This window comes from Bos javanicus, chromosome 2 (genome assembly GCF_032452875.1).
Source record: "Bos javanicus breed banteng chromosome 2, ARS-OSU_banteng_1.0, whole genome shotgun sequence".
NCBI lineage: Eukaryota > Metazoa > Chordata > Mammalia > Artiodactyla > Bovidae > Bos > Bos javanicus.
In genome coordinates, this window is record NC_083869.1 from 51,532,118 (window position 1) to 51,559,838 (window position 27,721).

At 38.2% G+C, this 27,721-nt stretch overlaps 1 long non-coding RNA gene across 2 annotated transcripts in view; it reads right to left on the reverse strand.

The window, feature by feature from the left end:
- LOC133260307 (uncharacterized) overlaps positions 1 to 27,721 on the reverse strand; it is a 293,050-nt gene that overhangs the window by 161,390 nt on the left and 103,939 nt on the right. For both annotated transcript variants that reach the window (XR_009740745.1, XR_009740743.1), the window contains exon 3: positions 7,467 to 7,550. This is a non-coding gene — a long non-coding RNA (uncharacterized LOC133260307). The remainder of the gene's footprint in view (positions 1 to 7,466; positions 7,551 to 27,721) is intronic.

A 27,721-nucleotide genomic window follows, 5' to 3' on the forward strand; every position in this document is an offset into this window, starting at 1 on the left:
TCCAAGGGACCCTCAAGAGTCTTCTCCAACAACAGTCCAACTCTCACATCCATACACGACCACTGGAAAAACCATAGCCTTGACTAGACGAACCTTTGTTGGCAAAGTGATGTCTCTGCTTTTCAATATGCTATCTAGGTTGGTCATAACTTCTTCCAAGGAGTAAGCATCTTTTAATTTCATGGCTGCAGTCACCATCTGCAATGATTTTGGAGCCCCCCAAAATAAAGTCTGACACTGTTTCCCCATCTATTTCCCATGAAGTGATGGGACCAGATGCCATGTAGGACTACCCAAATTATCTATTTCACATTTGGTAATTTGTGGTAGTTTGTGCTTTCAAGATATTGGTCTGTTTCATCTAAACTTCCAAATTTATCTGAGTAGGTTCGTTATAAACATTGTACTATTTTTTCTTTTGATGTCTGTAGGGTCTGTAGTGAAATCCCTTGTTCATTAAAGATATTGGTAAATTTTGTCTTTTTTCTTTGTCAGTTGGTAAATTTTATTGATCTTTGCAAAAAAAAAGTTTTTACTTCATTGTTTTTCTCCTTTCTGTTTCATTTATTTCTGCTCTTATTTTTATTATTTCCTTCTATCTGGTTGCTATAATTATGTTTGATCTTTTCTTTCTGAATTCTTAAGTAGGAGATGAAATTATTGATTTGAAACTTTGCTTCTTTTCTCATGTAAGTATTTAGTGCTAGAAATTTCCCTCTCATTACTGGTTTAGCTGTGTCACATAAACGCTTGGCATATTATATTTTCATTTTTATTCAGTTTGATATGTTTTTAATTTTGAGGCTTTCTTTTTGACCCATAAATTATTTAAAGGTCTACTGTTTAGTTTCTAGTTATTTGAGAACTTCCTGTTTTTCTTTTTTTTAACTAGAGAAAAATTGCTTTACAATGTTGTATTGATTTCTGCTGTACAACAATGCAAATCAACCATGCTGCTGCTGCTGCTGCTGCTAAGTCACTTCAGTTGTGTCCGACTCTGTGCGACCCCATAGACGGCAGCCCACCAGGCTCCCCCATCCCTGGGATTCTCCAGGCAAGAACACTGGAGTGGGTTGCCATTTCCTTCTCCAATGCATGAAAGTGAAAAGTCAAAGTGAAGTCACTCAGTCATGCCTGACTCTTAGCAACCCCATGGACTGTAGCCTACCAGGCTCCTCTGTCCATGGGATTCTCCAGGCAAGAGTACTGGAGTGGGGTGCCATTGTCTTCTCCAAAATCAGCCATAATTATACATATATCACCTCCCTCTTGAGAATTTCCTGTTATTTTCTGGTTTTGACTTCTAGCTTCATTTCATTTGGTCAGAGAACAAATTTTGTATAATTTCAATTCTTTTAACATTATCAAGATTGTTTTTTAGCCCAGCATACAATTTACTTTTCTGCCCTGCACTATTCTCCTTATCCTTCTAACACTCCATAAATGACTGTTAGATCTTTAGATATAGTCCTAAAGGGATTAAGTCTCTTTGATTTTTCCTCCCAATCTATTTTCTCTTCATTTTTCAAATTGGGAACATTTTAATGTCTACATTCTTTCTTCTATTCCCTCTTTCCTACTGTTGAACCCTTTCACTTTTTTAATTTTTCAATTCTAAATTTCCATTTGGTTTTTCTTTTGTGTTCTATTTATATGCTGAAATTTTCTTTCTCTTTACTAGGATTTTCAAATTCATTTGATCTGTGTATTATTGGTCAAAGATCAACTGGTCATTTAAGTATTTTATGATGGCTGCTTTAAAATCTTTATCAAATAATTCTAACATCTCTGTCTTCTTGGAACTGGCATTTATTGGTTGTATTTTTTCATTCTAAGATTCACCTGGACCTTGATAGGACTAGGTTTTTACTGAATTTGGATTTTGGGTTATCAAGTTATGAAACTCTGGATATTATTTAAATATTTTATCTCTGACAACTTCCTCTCATACCCACTCCAGCAAGAGAATAAGGGGCACACTGCGTCACTACCAGCTTGAGAAAGTAGTTCCAGTTCCCTGGCTTAGCCTCCATTCACACTCACAGGGTTTTGAAATCACATGGTGTCTAAGTGGTATCAGTAGAAAACCAGAAGGTAGCCAGAACTTCCACCTCTGCCCAGGAATACTAGGGTGCATGTCTAAAACTTTATATCACATCCATACCTAAAATGATATAAGCACATCCCAGCCTTAGACACTTCAATGAATAGCATCTTCAAACCACTAATAGTCATCACTAGTAAAAAAAATATATATATATATATATATATCATTGACAGATGTTACAACTTTAAAATCAACATTTAAAATCATTTAAAAATTAAAACAGTTAAAAAATTAGGATTAGTGAATCTTAAAGATTATTGACATTGGTAACTTTTATTGATAAAGGTTACTCATAAATGGTGAAATTTCTTTTAATAATTTTGAATCCAACAGAATTTTTCCCATCAGTTTATAAACATACATATGATTAGTGCAGCTGTCATACAGCTAGTATGAACAACATGCTAGCCTTTTAGGGCACAATTAGTCCACAATAAGATAGATGAATTCAATACATGTAAAACAACAATGTAATGCCAACCCCTTAACTCTGACTCCAGTTCACTGCCAGTCAACCAGCAGAGTTCCTACTCCAAATGGGGCTACATAGCTTCTTCCTTGGAAACCTGAAATAAATTCCAAAAGGTCTTTATTCAAGATGGACACAGTAAGCTCTGCACCCGGCCCGTGAAGTGATTGTGTCCTACCTTTGCTGCTGAGCCTAGAGAACCACAGCAAAGGAGCAGATCCCAGACCTTACTCTCCTGCTGACCATCTGCAGGCTTTCACTATCAGACCCAGCCTGGCAGGGTGTTTAAGGCCAAGATATACAGCCTACAGGCAAGAGGCCATGATGTCTACCTATTCTGGTCCTGATCAAGTAGGGGCCCACCAGCCTGTGCTTTACTGAACACACAGGGTTCTACCAGATTATGCAACTTCACGGGCCAAAATCTATATACAGTCTGAATACGTGCCACTTTTTCTTCTGACATGAAAAGCACTCATATCATATGACAGAATGCAAGCAAATTATTTACAGCAAAGTAAAGTTTTTAAAGACAAATCTCATTTTCCTACTAATATTATGATAATTCATGGAGCATAAAATTCTCAAAATGTTCATGGTGATAGAACACTTAATAAGCCTTTAAAGATTTGATGAGAAAAGATTGAGCTATTGGCCAGACCCATGCATACTAGTTAGTCAATACTGAGGGAAGTGTTGAGATTTCTAAGAGCCTTAGTCACTAAGCACATCATTTTTTCCCAAGTACCCTAAAATACTGCTGCTTTGGATATAAAATCATCATTTAAGTATGCCTATCACATGACTTCCTCCTCAACTGAGCAGATACTTGACTCTCTCTCTCTAAAACAGGTTAATCTTCCAACAAGCAAGAACTCTGCTAAATGTTATGTGGTAGCCTGTGCAGGAGGGGAGTTTGGGGGAGAATGGATACATGTATATGTATATGTATATGTATATGTATATGTATATGTATATGTATATGTATGACTGAGTCCCTTCACCATTTACCTGAAACTATCACAGTATTGTTAACTGGCTATGCTGCTGCTGCTGCTACTAAGTAGCTTCAATCGTGTCCTACTCTGTGCGACCCCATAGACGGCAGCCCACCAGATTCCCCCGTCCCTGGGATTCTCCAGGCAAGAACACTGGAGTGGGTTGCCATTTCCTTCTCCAGTGCATGAAAGTGGAAAGTGAAAGTGAAGTTGCTCGGTCATGTCCGACTCTTCGAGACCCCATGGACTGCAGCCTACCAGGCTCCACTGTCCATGGGATTTTCCAGGCAAGAGTCCTGGAGTGGGTTGCCATTGCCTTCTCCATAATTGGCTATACCTCAATATAAAATTAAAAGATAAAAAAATAAAACAGGGTTCTTGGCATTAATAGGTGCTCAACCAAGTTTTCAGGGGTGCATCTTGAACAAAAAAGAATAAGGACATTATCTTGTATTTTTCATAAAGCTAATTTAAAATGTTTGCCATACTTTTCTACTTATTCTAAAAAATGTTTGTTGATAAATTAGAGAATTATAATAATAAGAGGTGTTAATGTTTTCATTGCTCTTTTCATTAAGTAGAAAATGCCAATTCAATGTAAGTACTTATTTTTATTTAATTTTACTGGTCTATAAAATATAAGTCAGGGAGTCCCATTACAAAATAAGTATTATCATTCCTTTTACCTTGTACACAATTCAGAAATACATTTCAAAATTAATTTTCCAAAATCAAGATTAAAAAGAATGGGCTAAAGGTATAACAACTAAAAGAATGGAAGTCAAATAATCTCATTTGTAAATTGTTTTCATATTTAAGAGTAGCAAAGCTGTTGTGTGAAAAGTGTCAATAAAAATATGTCTGAAACAAAGAAATAAAACAAAGCCTCATGAAACCCAACCTATTGGATAGCCTAAATTGTCATTATGCACCAAATGTCTGGTGTTTATTAGAGATACACCAGCTGATGTAATCCCTAACACAACATAGCAACTGGAGTTACGTCCTGGCATTCCTTCAGAGGGGTCCCCATTGACACCTATAGAAACAATCAGTTCCCACTTTGTTTTTCATTTTAGTTGTCACTAACAATGCCCCCACCTTGCGGCTTAGCATCTCATTATTAACTTACAAGCATGAAACAAGAACTTAAGGAATGTTTTGGGATTTATTTTCCAGCAGCTGAAATATTAAAGGTGAGGTCAGAGCAAACACTTGTTGGTGTGGGACAGTAATTAAGGTTTAGGCAGAAGGTACAGAACGGCAACCTTAGCTAACACTGTTCGTGTCTGGTGTCTCATCTCAGTTAGTGTCTATATATATACATACATGTATATTATTTATATATGTATATACACACATATACATATCCTACCACATACAAAGCCATAGGAATTGATTTGAGGAGTCTTGTTTAAGAGTGCAGATGGGGGCTCTCTTCTTAGCACTGTTGATACCTTCAAAGATGACAAGTATCTTGTTCCAGAAAACGCTATTATTATTAATTTTGCTTTGCTTTGCTTCTGCTTCCCCTTCTGCTCCTTCTTCTTTTCTTCCTTCTTCTTCAACTATCACCTGTCTCTGCTACAGAGCTATGTTCAAGGGTCACGTTGACCCATGCAAAACAGAATCCTCCTTCTAAATACATGAATAATAACAGGCTGTGAGACAATATGGTTCACTTACAAAAAGCTGTGAGGTATAAATGAACAAATATAGGCCTTTAAGTTGTAAGACAAGATTAGTCCTAACTTTCCTGCCATCCAGCTAGATAAATTTAGACATTCAAAGCTTTTATCACCATTTCTGGACCCCAGTACCAATATTCATCCTGTATTTTCTTACAAGACATTTGTGAGAAATATAGTTATATTATTAATATAAATTAAAATTTTATTATTATTTTAACATATGGAACTTATAATCAGATATTGTTTTCCCTTTCAAAAGTAGAAATTGTTGCCTCCTTTAATTTTGGGGTCTATAATCAATAGGCCTAATGAGATCTCTACATTATAAAGAAGAGGACAACTGAGGTCTATAACAGTGAATTTTCAAGAGTCAGCACATTAGCTTCACTGGGAATGTGAATACATGCCTCTCACCCACCCTGCCCTCCCACCAGACTGGCTGAGTCAGAATCTCTAAGGTCAGGGTCCACCCAGGAATCTGTATTTCTAACAAGCCTGACCAGTGACTCCCACAATCATTTAAGCTGAGCACTTTTGGTCTAAACTGCCTCCTGGCAGAGGATAGAGTACAGAGTCAAAGGCAGGCTAAATCCCATGGTCCCTGAATTCTAAATCAGACTTCTCTCAACTATGCAAATGTAATATTTCTTTTTTCTAAACCTCAAGTTGATCTTTATGTTGGCCCTTTGGTTTTGTATTAATAAAGTGTTTAGGGAGACCATAAAGAAAAAAAAAATGTGTGTGCTTTTTACTTAACAGCTTTTACATATGTTATCTATACTATTCCTCAGACTAAAGGAACACTTTTACATTCTCGCAGGTATAACCTTCAACCATAACTTTCTAGATTTAGTGCATTCTTATACAAAGTCAGAGGTCCTAGCTGTTATATTTATATTTAACAAATGATTAAATGAAGGCAAGAAAAGACACATGTTTAAAGCCTTCTATAAACAAGGTTCTAAACCATTGAAGTACATGGTAGCTCTTAAAAGAAAAAGATGCCTATGTAGGATAATTCCATATGAACAAATTATTCTTATCTCAGCAAGCATTTGCAATACTAAAATGATCTTCTCACTCTCTCTTTACTGAAAAGGTTTGAAATGGAATTGAGTAGGAAAATAAACAGGAGTTCTGCTCCTCTTGGAATCATTTGGTCACTAAAAGCAACAAAACTTCAGAGTAATTAATTTTGGTGATTATTTTAAGTTAAAAGTAAACACGAACTGTTGCTTTCTTCTGCCCTAAGACTAGTCAGATAAGACTAGATGAGCTGGAACCTGGGCCAGTCCCCACAGTGACAGCAATCTTGTCTTTTAACTTTAATATTCAGAATAAGTATTATTGTTTTCCATACACGTATTACTATTGAAAAATTAAGCACTGAAATCATAAAAAGGTACTAATTTCCTTTCTTCACTATTTCATAAGAGATGAGTTCCTAGGTTTTTCCTCCCAACAGTCAATAGTGAAAAGTTGTGGTATAACTACTATGGAAAACAGTTTGGAAGTTCCTCAAAAAAAAATAAAAATGGAGTCTCCATATGAACAGCAAATCCACTCCTGGGCATACATCCATAAAAAACTATAAATCAAAAATATACATGCACCCATTATGTTCACAGCAACACTATTTACAATAGACAAGACATGCAAGCAACCTAAATGTCCATGGACAAATGAATAATAACTAAAGATGTGTTATATATACACAGTGGAATACTACTCAGCAATTAAACAAAAGAATGAAATAATGCTATTTGCAGCAAAAAGGATGGACATAGAGATGATCATACTAAGAGAATTCAGAAAGAGAAAGACAAATACCATATGATAACAGTTATGTGTGGAATCTAAATTATGACACAAACAAACTTGCTTATGAAATAGGAATATACTCACAGATATACAGAATAGACTTGTGGTTACCAAGACAGAAGAGGGGGTGAGGGGTGGATGTATTGTGAGTTTGGGATTAACAGATGTAAACTATTATAGACAGAATGGATAAACAACAAGGTCCTACTGTATAGGACAAACCATAATGGAAAAGAATATAAAAAGAATATACATATATATGTATAACTGAATCAATTTGCTATATACGAAACTAACACAATATTATAAATCAACTATGCTTCAGTAAAAAATAAATCTTAAAAAGGTTAGAGATTTAAAAACTCATAGCATTTACCTACCTCATGATCCTGACATCCTAAATTTTCATTTTCCTACTTCTTGAGCTTCCTCATCATGCTGTCTTCTTCAATGCAAGGCACGGTCTATCAGAAACAAAATAGAAAGAAAATACATCTGCCTAAGGATTCATTATGTATTAGAAATTGTGTCTAATCAGATTGAATTAAATTCCACTGCAAATAAAAACAATATTTACCAGGGGCTTGACCAAAGTATTTTAAGGAGAATTTAAAATTTACAAATATCAAAATACACATAAAGTATTTGTATAAATACTACATCATTGTAAGCGTTCATAACAATTCCCTTTTTAGAGTATGCAAATGAAACACAAAGATAATACAAAACTCAATAATAATAAAAAATAATAAATAATACAAGAATAAGGAAATGGAGAGGGTGGAATACAGTAAGACAATAACAGGTAAATATTTTCAATCAATTTAATTATCAACTTTTTTCATTGCACCAAATTACATCTGCATATCTGGGCCTATAAAAACGTAAGATGGACTGAAATCTGGAATAAAGAAAAATCAGATGTGATTAGTTTGGGAAAACTAAATTATTTAGCAGAGGTTGAGAGAAAAAAATTAAAATTTAATCAATAATGTGAAGAGAGAATCTGGTTAGATCAGTAGTGTATGTTATTCAGCTGCTGCTGCTGCTGCTAACTGGCTTCAGTCATGTCTGACCCTGCGCGACCCATAGATGGCAGCCCACCAGGCTCCCCCGTCTCTGGGATTCTCCAGGCAAGAACACTGGAGTGGGTTGCCATTTCCTTCTCCAATGTATGAAAGTGAAAAGTCAAAGTGAAGTAACTCAGTCGTGTCCAACTCTTAAAGACCCCGTGGACTGCAGCCTACCAGGCTCCTCCGTCCATGGGATTTTCCAGGCAAGAGTACTGGAGTGGGGTGCCATTGCCTTCTCCAATATTATTCAGCACCAGGTGCTAAAGAAACTGTGAGACCAAATTTGTTATTGCTTTTTTCCTGGCCCTTGGTGACTGGTGGCTGTTCAAGGACTTGACACTATGCTTCTCGTTGGACATTGCTGTAGTAATCAAAACACTTTGGTAGCATTCCCTGGTAGCTCAGCTTTTAAAAAAATCCACCTGCAATGTAGGTGACCCCAGTTCAATTCCTGGGTCAGGAAGATCCCCTGGAGAAGGGATAGGCTACCCACCCAGTATTCTTAGGCTTCCCTGGTGGCTCAGATGGTAAAGATTCAACCTGTAATGCACCAGACCTGGGTTCAATCCCTGGGTTGGGAAGGTCCCCTGGAGGAGGGGGTGGCAACCTACTCTAGTATTCTTGCCTGGAGAATCACCATGGGTAGAGAAGCCTGGTGTACTACAGTCCATGGGGTCACAAATGTCGGACATGACTGAGCAACTAATCACAGCACACACACAACAGAAAACCCACTCACATAACCTTAAGAACAACAGTCATTTGGAGGGAGAAGAATTCAAAGAATAAATGTTCTAGGGGTAGAGTTAGTTTTAACATTGCCATTTTCAAAAGCTTACATGTAATTTAACCCTTTTTTACTTTGCCTCCATATCAGCTGTTTTAGCCTGAGTTGACTTTAATATAGGCTCTTCAGTCATGATACCAAGATGGCTTCCAAAAGTACTAGGCTTTTGCTGTAACCTCTCAACAACTGTAGCATAGAGACTCTTCATTTAACCCTATTGGCCAGGTTATGAATTGCACATTCATTGCTTAAGCAATCACTGTGGCCATGAAAGTCATTATTTTAATAAGGAAACCATGTCAAGATTTCTTCTAGAACTGAGGGATGTGAACCTCAATTGAATGATGTAAGAGTAAGAGAGAGACTGGGGTTTTTTTTCCTTCTAAAAACCAGGGTGACTTTTATCCAAGAGAGGGAAAGAATGAGAGATTTTTTCCTAAAAAATCAGTCTTCCTTTTGCCCCCAAAAGAGGGGAGGAATGAGTGCTAGATCAAAACAAGTATCCAGTGAAGCCTACATGTCCATGGTCCAACCCTCCTTACCTCCCACTTCCCACTTCTTAATAGAAGAAGAAAGAATATTTATATTTCATTCTTCATGTTGCTCCTAAGTGAATCAGCTTCCTCAAGTATAAATTGTACCATTGTAGATTCATTTTCACATCTAGGAAATTTAGGAATGATGGCAGGAAGTCTTTTGGCTTTCCTTACTACTATCTCTGCTGAAGAACTCCCAGTGATGCTGACCATCATTACTGTTGAGTAGATGTAGTTAAAATGTACTTTCTTAAGTTGGTATCTGTCCCTCTATGTGTTACCCACTGGTTCTAATTTTTCCTTCTAAACCCATCCAGGTTATGTTCATTTTGTGTTGCATATAATAGATCTTCACATGTCTAAAGGCAGGTTTATGCAACTGCTATGTATATAACATTCTTTCTAGAAATTTTACATCCAACTATTTACTTATGTTCATTTTTTCTCCAACTATTTTACCACTGTTTTTCCCTGAACAACATTTTGGTTGAACCTCATATTGGAAGATTTTTTTTTTTTTTTTTTTGCTGCTATTTATTTTGTTTAATTTACATAGTCTCTGAAAATCAAGGAAGAACTTGACTTTAAATATGTAGCAACAAATTATTTCCTTACATCACTACTCACACCTAGAGGTTTCCTATAGTAGAAAGAAATAGAAATATACTAATTTCAGCCGTGAAGCAAAAAAAAATCTGTATTCCTGTATATTTTTCTCTCCTGCTTCATCTTCAGGTTGTTTTACTCCAAAATAAATGAACAAGCAATTTGCATTGTATAGAGAATGTATACTGTATAATCTTTGAGTCCACAAAAATGTATTTATTGCAGCAAATGGTTAGATTCCTGTTTGTGTGCCATGGGAACTGAATTTCTGCCCTAATGTTTTGGCACATCCTCAGTATACTTACCTCTGTAGGAGTGGTGTGTATCCACAATTATGTTATTTGTAAAGAATTTTTGTACTGGAAAATCCCATTGAGATGTAGCATCGCATTTCCAAGGGTGTCTTGGGACAAGAAAGAATGGGGCAGTAATATACAACCACTTGGTTACATCACTCATACCAGATAAATTATCATTCAACTGCTGATGGGGAACACTCGTACTTCTCTATTATCAAAGATTTTGCAGAACTGCTCAATCCCCTCTATTCATTTCATTCCAGCTGTTCTAACACAAGGGATGAAACAGATTGTTTCATTCTCTAAGTGTATGTTAAAAAGGACAATACTATCATTTGGGGGGCTTTTGAAGGGGGTTTTGCTCAATTTAGACTGTGTGTGGAGCAAGCTCACCGCCTTATAACAAAGACATAAAACTCAGCGGTGACAGGCAAGTCAAAAGCTAAAGAATTCATTAAAAGGACGAAACCTTAAATGATCAGCCATAAACAAGAAGCAGCAGCAGAAAGGAAGTAGGGAAAAGGTAGAGACCGTGAGAAGGAATGTGCACCGTCCCAGGACTGCAGTCTTTTATAATGCTTTGGGAAAATTCACTTGCAGGGCTCCAATGGTTCTTTCCTGAATTTGTCCTACATCAAAGAGTCACAAAGTTGTTCTCATTAGAGCCTGTTTTTAGTATCTTTTAAGGATAGATTTGAGGTTTTTTGATAATAACATAATGAAACTGTTTTAGATCAATTATCTGGTACTTGCTTGCTGTGTGATCTTGAAGCATAAACCTTGTCCTTTCCTTGGGAATTTCCTTTTATTCATATATTTCTGCCTATTTCACTTTCTGTTTACACTATAAATATCCACTAGCCTTTGTTATTCTTCTTTACTCTTTTCACTTCCTACTCCCATTCTTCTTGAATGTCAAATACATGAATACATCCTTCACATTCCCATTTTCTACTTCATTGGAAGACATTGCAAATTAATTATGGAAATTTTATGGTATAGGAATTATTTTCAACATGTATTCCAAGAAGTCACCACTAAAAAGCGTAATTGAGAAGCAAGATGAAATGGATTTTTGCATCCTTGCTTAGGAATGTGAAAACTTAAGAATCCAGAAGCCTTCCAAAATGCTTCTCTGAATTGTGTGAAGAACATATTTATATACTTGCTCCAATAATGATAGTAAAGCTGATTGTCAAATCAAGATTATTTTAGAAGATGATATTGTATCTTCAGTTTGGTTCATATTTACTCCTCAAATATAGTGATCTAGTATTTGAGCAGAGACATTACTTTGCCAACAAAGGTCTGTCTAGTCAAGACTATGGTTTTTCCAGTGGTCATGTACGGATGTGAGAGTTTGACTATCAAGAAAGCTGAGTGCAGAAGAATTGATGCATTTGAACTGTGGTGTTGGAGAAGACTCTTGAGAGTTCCTTGGACTGCAAGGAGATCCAACCAGTCCATCCTAAAGCAGATCAGTCTTGGGTGTTCATTGGAAGGACTGTTGAAGCTGAAACTCCAATACTTTGGCCACCTGATGTGAAGAGCTGACTCATTTGAAAAGGCCCTGATGCTGGGAAAGATTGCAGGCAGGAGGAGAAGGGGATGACAGAAGATTAGATGGTTGGATGGCATCACCAACTCAATGGACATGGGTTTGGATGAACTCCGGGAGTTGGTGATGGACAGGAAGGCCTGGTGTGCTGCGGTTCATGGGGTCACAAAGAGTTGAACACGACTGAGAGACTGAACTGAACTGAGTATTTGAGGATTCCCAATGATTTTTGAAAGTGATAATTTTCATACAAACAAAAAAGTAAACTATTGTAAATTGTGAAAAGCAATATAGGCCCTGTCCCCCTTCCCCCTGCTCACATTTCATCCCCAAGACCTATACTAGTGTCTCACAGTGATTTTCACTTGTGAGAGGAGAGAGACAGTGTTAGAAGCTGTTACTTCTATATAGAAAGCTCTCTTTGGGGTAGCTTGTCTACTGGTCCACCTCCCATCTCACTTTTCCCTCTCACAGTACTAGTGGGGTCTGGGGTCTTCTTCCTTCTAATTAATAACAAACCAAAGGAATCCTTGAGGCTCACACATAGTCAAGTTTGGTTCACAACAAATAGACTACATACATCATTGGTTTCCATCTGAAATTACTGCTGCTACTGCTACTGCTAAGTTGCTTCAGTCGTGTCCGACTCTGTGCGACCCCATAGACGGCAGCCCACCAGGCTTCCCCGTCCCTGGGATTCTCCAGGCAAGAACACTGGAGTGGGTTGCCATTTCCTTCTCCAATACGTGAAAGTGAAGTCGCTCAGTCTTGTCCAACTCTTAGCGACCCCATGGACTGCAGCCTACCAGGCTCCTCCATCCATGAGACTTTCCAGGCAAGAGTACTGGAGTGGGGCGCTTTTGCCTTCTCTGTCTGAAATTACTAATAAGCATATATATTTTGAGCATATTCTCTTTTCTACATAAACTTCTACAATTCATGCAGTGGAGATAAATGACTGTGTGCAAGGATTTAGTCATCCTGATCTTGACCACGTAGTCACAGCAAATATGACAATGCTTGCCACATTAAGGTGAGTACTCACAAGGTACATGTTAAAAGACATGGGGAGAAGTATTTGAATGTCTTGATCCTGTCCATAAAGTAAGACAGTATTAGGCAGTTCATTATACAGAGAGGATATTCAGCCCAAAAACAGATACCATGGGAAGCCTCTTGATTTTCTGACTTGGGTTTCATGATTATAAATAATATGGATATTCTCTCTGTGATAGGTTAAATCTCCAGCTTAAAGAACCTCATAGCTCCTTCTGAACTGCCTGGCTCTTATTTCTAAATCAAACTGACTTATTTCTCCTGCTGTTTTCCCTCCAACAAAACCACCTTCTTCATGTGTCTGACCTTGCTGCACATAAATGACACACACACACACACACACACACACACTTAACAGAAACAGAAATTATTCCAAAACCTACTCAAGATTTCTTCAAATGATTATGAGTCATATCTGGCTACAATTCCTGGTGTTCCCTGAATTCTTTACTGAACTGCTATTTAAAAATCTACCTTTAAACCTTCCTTGGGTTTCTCCAAGTAACTTAACACCCTCCCACCTTTCCAAAGCACCCACAAACACAGGGCTAATTTTATATCATTTTGTTTTGTCTTGTTTATGGAACTGTGGTTTTATGAGTCATGGGGAAAGGGGTAATGTGTCAGCCAAATATGTTTAAGGCCCTTTAGAGACATTCCTGTCCTCACATGCCATGGTGATCACCCCGCCACTAGACAAGCTGTGCTGGATTCTCAAGGAACCTGGTGAGAAAGCACCAGGATAGGGGAAAGTTAATTTTATACTATTAGTGTGTAGAGGACCAAGCATATTCATATACGTATTAACTGCAATCTTTACACATCTATTTGGATCACCGCTGCTTGAGAATACAGTGAGCAAACCTATCTTTCCTTTCCCACTGCAAACCCAACTTCTTTTCACTTTAGTCAGAAACAGGCACTTCCACAGTGAAGCGAGCAGGGCAGACCAATGGGCCGTGTAAAGACAATATTAGCCATTTTATTGGCATGCGCTTATCCTTTAAATGCTATTGTCTGTGTCTTCCTGAGTGCATATTTATAAAAGTTACAAAAATAAATACTCAAACAAATATACATTGTGAGAGTGTAACCCCAACTTTTTATGACTTCAAAATAATGGGAAGTCTCTGTTCCTGAACCGCTTTCTGATGACACATACTCAGGGAATGTCCTCCGGGTAGTGGCAGCTTCTCCCCCACTTATTAATCCCCCCACCACAGGATTGCCACTGGGCTTCAGAGGGAGTTTTTCACCTTATCTACGTGGAACCACCACTTCTACATCCTTTTTTGGCCTGTCCCTTTCCTTCACCATCCCTCCTCTAATGTATGTTTGCTCAAGGAGCTAAGCACAAAAGGTATCACCTTCTCTCCTGAGAGACCTCTTTTGACTGAACAAATACTGTGTTCCCTCTCCCTCTCCTGACTGTTCTGAGGTATGTCCCTGATCCATGATGCTAGCAGGGGAGAAACATATCCTGTCAAGGCCCAGTTCTCAGGCACATGGGATAAGTCTCCATTGTTACAAAGCAGGGACATCCTTGGATCCTGAAGTGAATTGCCGTTTCTGACTTGGTGGATGATGTGGGCTTTAAACTTACTATTTGTGTACTTGACACAGTCTATTCCCCTCCCCTATTTGTTTCTAGACTAAAAAATCAAAATGAGGAGTCACGAGATCTGCTTTATATTTGAATTCTTTACTTGGGTGCCCAGTACCTTACCTTTAGTAGCCCTTCACTGAATATTTGTGGATTTGGCAGGACTTATTTTTCATTCCAATCCCAAAGAAAGGCAAAGAGAATGCTCAAACTACCACACAATTGCACTCATCTCACACGCTAGTAAAGTAATGCTCAAAATTCTCCAAGCCAGGCTTCAGCAATACGTGAATCATGAACTTCCAGATGTTCAAGCTGGTTTTAGAAAAGGCAGAGGAACCAGAGATCAAATTGCCAACATCCACTGGATCACTGAAAAAGCAAGAAAGTTCCAGAAAAACATCTATTTCTGCTTTATTGACTATGCCAAAGCCTTTGACTGTGTGGATCACAATAAACTGTGGAAAATTCTGAAAGAGATGGGAATACCAGACCACCTGACCTGCCTCTTGAGAAACCTGTATGCAGGTCAGAAAGCAACAGTTAGAACTGGACATGGAAAAACAGACTGGTTCCAAATAGGAAAAGGAGTATGGCAAGGCTGCATATGGTCACCCTGCTTATTTAACTTATAAGCAGAGTACATCATGAGAAACGCTGGGCTGGAAGAAGCACAAGATGGAGTCAAGATTGCCAGGAGAAATATCAATAACCTCAGATATGTAGATGACACCACCCTTATGGCAGAAAGTGAAGAAGAACTAAAGGGCCTCTTGATGAAAGTGAAAGAGGAGAGTGGAAAACGTTGGCTTAAAGCTCAACATTCAGAAAACTAAGATCATGGCATCTGGTCCCATTGTTTCATGGGAAATAGATGGGGAAACAGTGGAACCAATGTCAGACTTTATTTTGGGGGCTCCAAAATCACTGCAGATGGTGACTGCAGCCATGAAATTAAAAGACGCTTACTCCTTGGAAGGAAAGTTATAACCAACCTAGATAGCATATTCAAAAGCAGAGACATTACTTTGCCAACAAAGGTCCATCTAGTTAAGGCCATGGTTTTTCCAGTGGTCATGTACGGATGTGAGAGTTGGACTGTGAAGAAAGCTGAGCACAGAAGAATTGATGCTTTAGAACTTTGATGTTGGAGAAGACTCTTGAGAGTCCCTTGGACTACAAGGAGATCCAACCAGTCCATCCTAAAGCAGATCAGTCCTGGGTTTTCATTGGAAGGACTGATGCTGAGGCTGAAACTCCAGTACTTTGGCCACCTCATGAGAAGAGTTGACTCATTGGAAAAGATTCTGATGCTGGGAGGGATTGGAGGCACGAGAAGAAGGGGATGACAGAGGATAAGATGGCTGGATGGCATCACTGACTCGATGGACATGAGTTTGAGTGAACTCTGGGAGTTGGTGATGGACAGGGAGGCCTTGCGTGCTGCAATTCATGGGGTCACAAAGAGTCGGACATGACTGAGCGACTGAACTGATTTTAAATATTACAGACTTTATTTTCTTGGATTCCAAAATTGCTGCCGATGGTGACTGCAGCCCTGTAATTAAAAGACACTTGCTCCTTGGAAGAAAAGCTGTGAACAACATAGACCACATGTTAAAACGCAGAGACATTACTTTGCTAACAAATGTCTGTCTAGTCAAAGCTATGGTTTTCCCAGTAGTCATGCATGCATGTGAGAGTTGAACCATAAAGCTGAGCAAAGAAGAATTGATGTTTTTGAAAAACTGATGTTGGAGAAGACTCTTGAGAGTCCCTTGGACTGCAAGGAAATCCAAACAGTCAATCCTAAAGTAAATCAGTCCTGAATATTCATTTGAAGGACTGATACTGAAGCTGAAACTCCAATAATTTGGCCATCTGATGCGAAGAACTGACTCACTGGAAAAGACCCTGATGCTGAGAAAGATTGTAGGCAGGAGGAGAAGGGGACAACAGAGGATGAGATGGTTGGATGACATTACCAACTTGATGGACATGAGTTTGAGCAAGCACCAGGAGTTGGTAATGGAAAGTGAAGCCTGGAGTGCCGCAGTCTGTGGGGTTGCCAAGTGTCAGACATGACTGAGTGACTGAACTGAACTTAAATATAGTAGTTACACTAATCAAAAGCATTGGTTCTCCCATCTTAACATGAATCAGAACCACCTGGAAACCTTTTTAAAACACAGATAATTAGACCTCAACCCCAGAATTTCTGATTTAGTAGGTCTGGTAAGAGATCCTAGAAACTTCATCTTTTCTTTCAAGTTCCCAGGTGGTGCTGATTCTGTTGGTTGGGGACCACACTTCAAAAACCACTGATCACAGACTCTAGGTTCATCCACATCACTACAAATGACCCAGTTTCATTCCTTTTTATGGCTGAGTAATATTCCATTGTATATAGATACTATATCTTTCTTATCCATTCATCTGTTGATGAGCATTTAGGTTGCCTGTGTGTCCTATCTATTGTAAATTGTGCTGCAATAAACACTGAGGTACATGTGTCTTTTTGAATGATGATTTTCTCAAGGTATATGCCCAGTAGTGGAATTGTTGGGTCAAATGGTAGTCCTATTTTTAATTTTTTAAGCAACCTCCATACTGTTCTCCATACTGATTGTATCAATTTATATTCCCACCAACCATATAAGAGGGTTCCATTTTCTCCACATTCTCTCCAGCAATTATTGTTTACAGATTTTTAATGAATCTAGAGTATGTCATACAAAGTGAAGTAAGTCAGAAAGAGAAAGACAAATATCATATATTAATGTATATATATGGAATGGGCTTCCCTCGTATCTCAGTTGGTACAGAGTCTGCCTGCAATGCAGGAGACCTGGGTTCGATTCCTGGGTCGGGAAGATCCCCTGGAGCAGGAAATAGCAATCCACTCCAGTATCCTTGCCTGGAGAATCCCATGGACAGAGGAGCCTGGCAGGCTACAGTCTATGAGGTTACAAGAGTCGGGCATGACTGAGTGACGCGCGCACGCACACACACACACACACACACACATGTATGGGATTCAGAAAAATTACTGATGAACCTATTTGCAGGGCAGGGATAGAGATGCAGACATAAGAGAATGGACTTGTGGGCACAGCAGCAGGGGAAGGAGAGGGTGGGACAAATTGAGAGAGCAGCACTGACATTATACACTACAGTGGGTAAAATAGGCAGCTAGTGGGAAGCTGCTGTATAGCACAGGGAGCTCAGCTCCTTGGTGTTCTGTAATGACCTGGAGGAATGAGGTTTGGGAGGGCGACTTTAGAGGCAGGAGATTTATGCATACTCATTGCTGATTCACTTCATTGTACAACTAACACAACGTTGTAAAGCAATTATACTCTAAGTAGAAAAATGAACCATTGATCAAAGAAGTGTGCTATTTTCTGCAGGCACAAGGAGAAGTGAAAGATCTAGGAATAAAAAGACCATATTTATTTTTAAATGTTTGTTTTCCTTCTGATAATATGACCATGTTATACACCTAATTACAAAAAACAAATTATATTAAAACTAAAAGTGAATAAACTTGGAATTACTTAAATTATATATGTTCTATTATATGACAGAAACAAGGATAAGATTTGGCTTTACAGTTACAGTACTATAGGTAATGTATATTAAGTGTAAAATTATTAAATTAGATTCAACATTTTTATTAATAATAAAAGTATTATTAAAATTATATTCAAAGAGATAATCTTTACTTCTTTCTGACAACAGCCTTTCAAGTTATGTGTAATCATTCACATTCTACAAATGAAGAAAAAGTTCAGAGAAGTTGAGTAAGTTTGCCCAAAGCCAAACAGCTCCTAAGTGGTGGTTCACATTGGCACCAGAGCAAGCTGTTTTCATCCTATTTTCTGTCTTCTATTCTATTTCTCCAATGTCTGACGTTTCTGTTTTATGATGTCCCCAAGACTAGAGTGTAAAACAGAGTATTAAGCAGGCCATCATCAAGGGAGTAAAGTGTGAATAGGTATTACAGTACCTGGGTTCTAGACTCATCTTTCCACTAATAAACTGAAGAAACTCAGGCAAGTGTGTTAACCTCTATGTGCTTCAGATTTATCATCTATAACTGAAAATAATATATCTTCTTTATCCCATTCATAAGACTGTGTGAAAATGAAATTTCATAATGTAGTTATAATTTAATCTATTTATTCATACCACTCTTACACATAAAAGATCTAAAGAGGTCTTGTTATATAGAAAATAGCTTAGAAATGTTTAAATATATTAGAGATTTAAGGTCTGATGATTAGCCAGAGTAAGATTATAACTTGTATTAATTTAGTTTAGTTGTCTCTGAATGGAATAGAAAGATTAATCAATATTTAAGGTGCTTAGAGAAAATTATAAAATAAACAAAGAATACGGGATGACCTAGTGAGGATTATAATCTACTTGCTTAAACTGTTAAGCATAGGGAAAAAATTCTACAAGTGGTTCCATACTCTGAAATAAGTACACGATTCTGGAATGAGGAGAGAACATTGGTGGTGCAGCTGTTTCCCCAAAGGGGGGAAATATTTGAATCAACCTTTCTCCTACCGACTTCCCTTCTTTCTTCCCTTCAAGTGCTTTCCAAAAAGTTTTGAAATATCTGTCTTTTGAATTTCATATTTGTTCAGTATTCTCATGTAATTTATTTTGCATCTACTAACATGCTATTCTAAATGGAATTTAAATTTGAAGTATTTTTTAAATGACCTTAACAACATTGACTTGCTAAGGAGTACCCTAATGTACTATTTTTAGAAGCCCAGCCCTTGTCTAGTTATGTTCACTTCCATTTAACTTAAGTGAACCACAGATTATTGAAACCAGAGCTACCTTAAGACAACACAGAGTTCCTAGCCCCCCATGTCACAGATGAGGAGGAAAGAAACCTAGACAATTGGTTAAAAGGACATGGCTAGTTAGCAACAAAACTTGTACTAGAACCAAGGGACCCATCACTCCCATAACAGCTTTCTCTTCACCATATCATGCTACTCACTCTAGAGTTTCCACCTTTACCTAGGAAGTTAAGGAACAAATTATAGGCCCTCCCTGAGGCAGAAAGTCCAGGGAAAAGTGCACAAATTAAAAAAAAAATTTTAGATGTGACCAGACAATATGAATTGGAGTCTTAGAATCTAAGATTTTATTTAGCACTGACATGAATCATGTAACTTTACTTCAATGAGCCCCAACTTATTATTTTATGAATTGAGGACCAAAAGAATCTACATTAGAGGATTAACTGTGTGATAGAACAGGGTCAACTCTGATCAGAATGTATTAGGTAAAAAATAAATATATCTTCTCTCTGTTCCTCATTTTTCACACTGTTTGATCTTTCTGCAGGTAATACTTTCAGGGATCATTACTTCTCTCCCTTGTATCTGTAGGATTAAATTCATCAGTCTTCCCCTCTCCTCTCTGACTGCTCCATTTTCACCTCTTATACTGGTCCCCTTCCGTCCTTACCCTTTCACCGTGAGTGAACTCGAGACACCCTGCCCTTTTCCCCTCTGCATCTTCTTTTACAAACTTCTTTTCAGGGCATCCACAGAGTGGATATAGCTTATAATGAAAAGGTGATACCAGCAGTTTGTACTTCCCCTTGTAGTTTGAGGCCCCTCCCAACAGTGTTCTCAACATTTTTGTAACCATTATTCAGGCATTTGGAAAACTAATAATGGCATATTCCCAACCTGGCTAATAAATGCCTCAATAGTGTAAATATTAAATTTCAAAGTTTTTTTCAACTCTTGCTTCATGCATTATATATTTAGCTTTTACACTTGTTGCCACAGCAACATGTATGACACTTGTCTGAGTTCCACTTTGACCTTTCACCAGTGTTGAAATATTAAGTTTGAAAGAACAAGTAGAAATAAAAGATATTCTTTAAAAAGCCAGAGAATCATTCAATTGAAAATATCTCCATTATTTTGCAACGCTGAGACATCGCCAATATCGTTGCAAGATTTGGCTTGTGTACACCTGGAAAATATGAGGCTTGAATATTTCATGTTGACACTCCAGCCTCACTTCCCTTGGGGTTTGGGGGGGACGCTAAACTACACGTGTTAAACCTCTTGCTAAACTATAATTCAGCTTATGCCACAGGGGCTTCTTGGTGGCCTCTGTCTTTCAATATCCACCCCCTACTTTTTCATCCAATATGAATTTATTAGCCATTCCTATATTGGAACAAAGCACTGTTCAGTGTCAGCATTAGCCCCAGGTAAAGAAGGCAGGTATTTATAGGGTATGATTTTTAAAAGTCCAAAAACGTCCTACAAAAATACTTTTTCTAACAGCCTTATTGAAATTCCCATATTAGTCACTTCCTTGGAATGAAGCAGTGAGAAAAAAAAATTTATCTGATAAAATATACAAGCTATCTTAAGTCATGGCACATAAAGCTCCTTTCACTTACTGATCAAACTAGATAATCAGTCACTTAAAAAGACTAAAGGGAGGAAAACTGATAGGAAAGTGGAGGAGAAACAAGGCTTGGAGTGTGTCCAAGCTTGGAAAGGCAGCATGATCTGAACAGATAAAGAAAATGATAGAAAAAAGATGTCTTTAGAGACACCCCTCATTCCTTAAAATGATGGCTTAGGACCAACCCCAATGCTAGTTGTCCATATTTCCATCTGTCCATCCATCTGACAGTGTTCAGTGACTTTGCATAGGGCACTGTGTTGCTACACTAAGGACACAACCATGAAAAGAACTCAAGTTTACAAAGGAACAAAGGCATATAAATGAAATTTACAAGTCAGAATCTTAGGTGCCCTAATAGATTTAGGCTTCTGGTGCTAAGAACTGAAATGCACCACCTTCTGACAGACTCAGTTCTATAAATGTATTATTTAATAATTTCAACAATGCTGTAAAATAGATGCTATTATAAAGGCCATTTCACAGATGAGAAAATGGTGATAGACCTTAAGTAACTTGCCCAGAGTCTCACAGATAAAAACAAGATTAGGATTTGAGCCTAGGTTATCTAGCTCCAAAATCCATATTCTTAACACTCTGTTGCATAGCTCTCAAGAGCCTATAGGAGTTAGAGCCAAACTAAAATAAAACCCTGCAGAACTAAATATGAGAAATATTGCACAGATCCTAATGGTTATCGCTATAGGAATTCTCAGCTAGTCACAAAAGAAACATAGGGTTATTATAGCCATCACTTCATTCTCTAGAGCCTTTGTATAATCAACACAACTGGCTGCAAGCTTTAACACCAAAGCTATTCATTGATGAACTGTATCCTCAAGGATTAAAAAGGGTTAGTAGGACACCTTTGAATTTATTATAATTTGCCCATTTTCATTGTGAATAGAGGCAAGCTGGGGCATTTCTCAAGCTCATAAAGGAACTAGATGATGAAAAAAAAAAAGTATAGGGAGGCAAGTGAAGATTTGTGAGCAACACAAATTTTCTCAGAGCATAGGGAGGAGACCTAGGAAACTGTAGCATCTAATTTGATACACTTATAAGCCACAAACATGTCTGAATGACCAGGAGCCAGCTACCGCGGCAAAATAACCAAGATAGGTCTGGAGTCAGCAGGGAAGCGCTGGGAAGAAGGCCAGGCCAATAATGAAAGGGGGCATAAAGGTACACATTAAACTCTCCAGAGAGAAAAAAATAAGCAAAATTTCCAAGACATCCCCAACAAAAAGTTGAAGTATTAACACTTCTGCTAAAGTAGCAAAAATGGTAAATTTGCTGGTTTCACTAAAGCACATTATATTGCCTTTTTTTTTTTTTTTTCTTTCTTGACATGGGGATGTGGGAAAGCTTCAGTGAGTAATAGTAAGTGAGGATGTAAGAGACTTTTCCAAAGTGGTACCGTGAACCGATGACTTGGGAGTTTGAATGGAGCCATTTATATTTCTGGCATTGAGAACTCAGCATATTTGGGGCTGGCATCCAATGACTGAGTCCAGTGCGCTGAGAGACTTGGGATTCCAGATGGGAGAGAAGCTGTCTTATTTCAATGAGTAAAGCTGCCATCAGAGCCCAGGGAGTTTGATTGAAATTTCAGACATCTGATTTTGTCAGAGTTCGGATCCCTCTCCTTTGAAATGCCCTGCCTTAATAACCACTTTAACCCATTGCCAATCTTTCTGCGAACATGTCTTCCTATGATTGGGAAAATTAATGAACAGGCCCTAGCTAATATAATTAAACCCAAACACTCCTGATTTCAGTATTAAGAAAAAGCCACTGCCCTGATTTTCTCTTGACAACATAAAAGTCTGGCCATCCCCGAACTGTTTAATTATTGAAATGAACTGTAACAGTACACCGGATAGGGCCAGAGGTCGCTGAACAGTGCTGCAAGTCAGAAGGCAGGCAGGGCTGACAGAGGGCCTGCCAGCGCCTTGGGCTGCAGCTCCAGACCCACACAGCTTTTCTCAGGCAGCCAGCTTCTGATAGGTAGCCTGATAGCGGGACTAATTTGCTTCTATTCCAAAGGCCCAACGGTGCTTGCTTGTTTTAACACAAGCCAAAATATGCTCTGGTGACCACCACGACATTGCAATTCCCATGCCCTACCACATTCCTCTTTCAGATCCCAGGCGTTTTTGTTTTGTTTTTTTTTTTTTGTCTCCCTACGTGCTGTCCAGGATGTAGACAAAATGAATTCCAACTGATCTATCTGGGGGTGGATTATTTTTTAGAAACAAATGGCAAATTAAGAGAGGGAAAAATATCCTGCTCTCACTTTTCTGTTTGGTGGGGGTGTATATGTTTATTTTCTCAGGGAGACTTTCTGGTAGTGACAGCAGAACTCAGTTCTATGAGTTCTGTTCTCCCACCCACCACCTGATTTCAAAATGCTAAATATTAGCCCTCTATTTTGCTTAACTTCTATGCCTCTTACATCTAATAGAACCCATATCTTTCTTTAAACAATAATGTCCAATTTTCTGTGATTTTTAGAATAATTCCATCTTCTGGAAAGGACTTTTTTCTCTACTATGTCTTTAATAATATTTAGGCTATTACCAAAGATGGTAAGGAGAGAAAAGTTGGAAAATGTTACTAGAAATATTAATACTAGATAAATCAGAGTAAAAGTGAGGTTTTAAAATGTTATTATTTAATATTCAGTATTATTAATAATCAAGAAAAGTTAGAAAAATAAGTATATTTAATGGTTTGATAAAAAGAAATTTTCTAAATTTTATGTGAGCCATGTGGCTCAGATGGTAAAGAATCTGCAGTGTGGGAGACACAGTTTTGATCCCTGGGTTGGGAAGATTCCTTGGAGAAGGGAATGGCAACCCACTCCAGTATTGTTGCCTGGAGAATTCCATTTTATGTGCTGTGAATTATGAAGACAACATTTTTAGAAAAAAAAAAATAACTCTCAGAAGTAATGGAGTCTTCAGTAGAATCAGACACTAACTTATGTTCAATCTTCTTCATAACACCAGTATCTTAGATTCTACCCTTCACTCAACATCTATTAAAAATGGACCCATGATTTCTTTTATCTCACTAAAACTTGCTCTGAGGCTATGTAATGCTAAAACCTAAAACTCTAAAGGGATGGTAATCTAATATGAATATATGTCCTCCTTTTGAGACCAGCAAAGGTAATGGGAGGATTAGATATTGCCACACATATATACCATTTTTATGCAAACTGAACACCTTTCAGAGTGAAAATGGAACAACTGATTGAACTGGGACAAGAGGCCTAAGCCAGAACTATTCCAGGTAAAACGAGACACATTATGTATTTATCTAAATGCTTGATAGTAAAGAAATTCATGTTTAGACATATGGCACCCCACTCCAGTACTCTTGCCTGGAAAATCCCATGAATGTAGGAGCCTGGAAGGCTGCAGTCCATGGGGTTGCTGAGGTCGGACACGACTGAGCGACTTCCCTTTCACTTTTCCCTTTCATGCATTGGAGAAGGAAATGGCAACCCACTCCAGTGTTCTTGCCTGGAGAATCCCAGGGACGGGGGAACCTGGTGGGCTGCCATCTATGGGGTCGCACAGAGTCGGACACAACTGAAGTGACTTAGCAGCAGCAGCAGCACCCCTTTATATTCCAACACCTCCATTGGATTCCTGAAACCACATGCATGCAGTGCATGCTAAGTCACTTCAGTCAAGTCCAACTCTTTGCAACCCCGAGGACTATAGCTATAGCCCACCAGACTCTTTTCTCCAGGGAATCTTCCAGGCAGGAATACTGGAGTGGGTAGCCATGCCCTTCTCCAGGGAATCTTCCCGACCTAGGGATCAAACCTGTAAGTCTTATGTCACGAGTTCACGGATAGCACCAAATCTTATTTATACTATGTTTTTTCCTATATATACATCCTTATGATATAGTTAATTTATGAATTAGACCCAGTAAGAGATTAACCATAACTAATAATAAAACATTTTATTAAAACATACTGTAATAAAAGTTATGTGAGTGTGATGTCTCTCAAAATATATTCTTGTACAAATTTAGTGCCTTTTCCATTTCAACTAAGCAATTAACTCACCGTATGGCCATAGCTCTTTCATTTTGAGGTGCAACAGTAACACTAGTACAAATTTATTTTTCCCTCCTCATAAGTTCATGAATAGAAAATCTGTTCATTCCACAGATCTTAGCAACATCAGCATATCATTCTTTTTCTTTCTTTATTAGGTCAAGAACTTTCACCTTTCACTTCAAGGAAACATTTTAAGGCTTCTCATTGGCATATCCTTGTTGCCAGCACCATGACTTTGCACTCTGAGACCAATATTAAGTAAAATAATGGTAACTTGAACACAGTCCCTGTGATTTCACAGAGGTTGACCTGATAACGGAATGTCTACTAAGTGACTAATGCAGAATATGTTAGAAAAAGGGATGATTCACCTCCTGAGTGGACAGAACAGGAGGGCTAAGGAGTTCATCATGCTACTCAGAAAATCATACAATTTAAAACCTACGAGTGGGTTATTTCTGAAATTTCCCATTTAATATTTTCAAACTGGGTAACTAACATGACAGAAAGCAAAACCTTGCATAAAGGACTATACTGGACATTAGATGACTGGATCTTTTCTTCTCTTGGCTAGGCTACTCCATTTGCCCTTTTCACTTACTGCCCCCCCTTCATTCAAGCTGAACTCCTAGATGAACACTGCTAGCTTCCTAGGTTCTCAACTCAACCTTTGCTATCACCACATATTCTCCAATCTTTCCAGATAGACTAACTGGGACCAGGTGAAATTCTGGTGTCTGCAGGCCAGAGTGAGAACTCTCTACCATCATTCAGTATCCCCTCTGTCCTAGTCTAGTTGCCTAGGAGCCAGGAATCTCCACATTAGGAAACGTCATGGATTATTCTTTGTTCCATGGGTAAAAACAATAAGGACATGTGAAAATGCAGTAAGATTCTATTAGAAGCTGACTTAGTAGAAACAAGAATTTAGTAGCATGGGGAAAAAATGCTATTCTCCACGATATTATAGTGTAAAAACTTGGCATAGCCATGATGAATTTGATTGTAGTTGTCTCCAGATACAGCTATGATAGAGAAGGTTAATAGCAGTTCCTTTGTATAAGTTTTATGAAAATGTAAAGAATCACTGGCAGTGAGTGGGTTTCAAACTTTAGTATTTATATTAAGAACTACCTGGGGGCCTTACCTTAAATGGTTCCTAGCTTCCACCTCCTCAGCAGGTTTGATTCAGTTCAGTTCAGTCGCTCAGTCATGTCCGACTCTTTGTGACCCCATGAATTGCAGCACACCAGGCCTCCTTGTCCGTCACCAACTCCTGGAGTTCACTCAAACTCACGTCCATCGATTAGATGCCCCCAAATCAACATACTTAATAAACCTCGCAGGAAGTTTGGATATAAATGGTCCCTACAAACAGAAGCACTGGTAAAGGCTTCATCTTTCTCAGTCATTCTCTTACCAATACATAGGAGGCCAAGAGTCTATAGTAGCCTCTTCTGGTTGCCTTGGAGGCCTCCTATATTGGCAGGGATGTGTAGACCTACCTAAGACTGAGAAAGAGACTCCCTCATTCCTATAAAAGTGGCATGGTGTGTGTCCTGAGAAAATAGACCAATTTTGGCATAGGCTTGAAATTAAGAACTAAGCTTAGTCTCCAGAAAAATAATGTTAAGTATAGCCTAAACCCCAATCAAGAAGAAACTGTGATTCCCTTTATGATCTAGCCTTGGCAAAGAAAAGTTTAAATGTGGCTCAGTCACATCAGTGATGTACAGGAATAGACCTCAGGGAATATAAATGGAAATTACTAGGGAAACATCTGAATTTTTCAAGCAAGGTGAGTTTTCCTTCTTGGTTGTCTAATCTAACATTCCAATAGGAGAAGAAATTCAGCGTCTGAAAACTGTACTTAATCCATTCTTTAAATAGCATTACAGCCTTTTTCATTTCTCTCCATGCTGCGTTTTGTTGTTTTTGTCTCGGAGGCTTTAAGGCAGGGCCAGGACTTGCACTGGGAGGCCTGCGGATTACAGGAAATAATGACCTGTATATATTTAGTTGTTCAAAGGAAATTAGAGTAGCCTGATTTTTATTATTCCCCATTGCCCCACGTTCTCTGGTGTAATAACTTGCCCTGTTCTCTAATTTACTTTTACATCATCGGAAATGTATACCATTTAGCCCAGATTCTCCCATGACCAATCAGGACCTGCTGCTAGCTAGGTTAACAAAACCTTCCATGGGAGGGGAAGCCTTCCTAATGCAGGCCAGCCAAAGACACCAAAGAGCTGGTCTTTCTGGAAAGTACATGAATTGGAGAAAGTGATTTACCAACTTCTCCCCTTAGGTAGCCACGGACCACTGTATGTCCCTGCTATTGAGTGTAACAGTTAACATTTTCAGGACTGGTGTCATTTTAGATTAACCTTCTCCTGTAAAAATATGCAGGCAATTGCACTAAATATACTGCCATTTAAATTTTTAATTGTTAGTCCATCAGTGTATTTACAGCAGTACTGTGCCTCTGTCCTGACTTTCCATCTTTCTTTCCCCAACTCTTACCACCAAGTTTGTATATTCTCTTTAAGTTCATCTGCTTTATTTTTAATT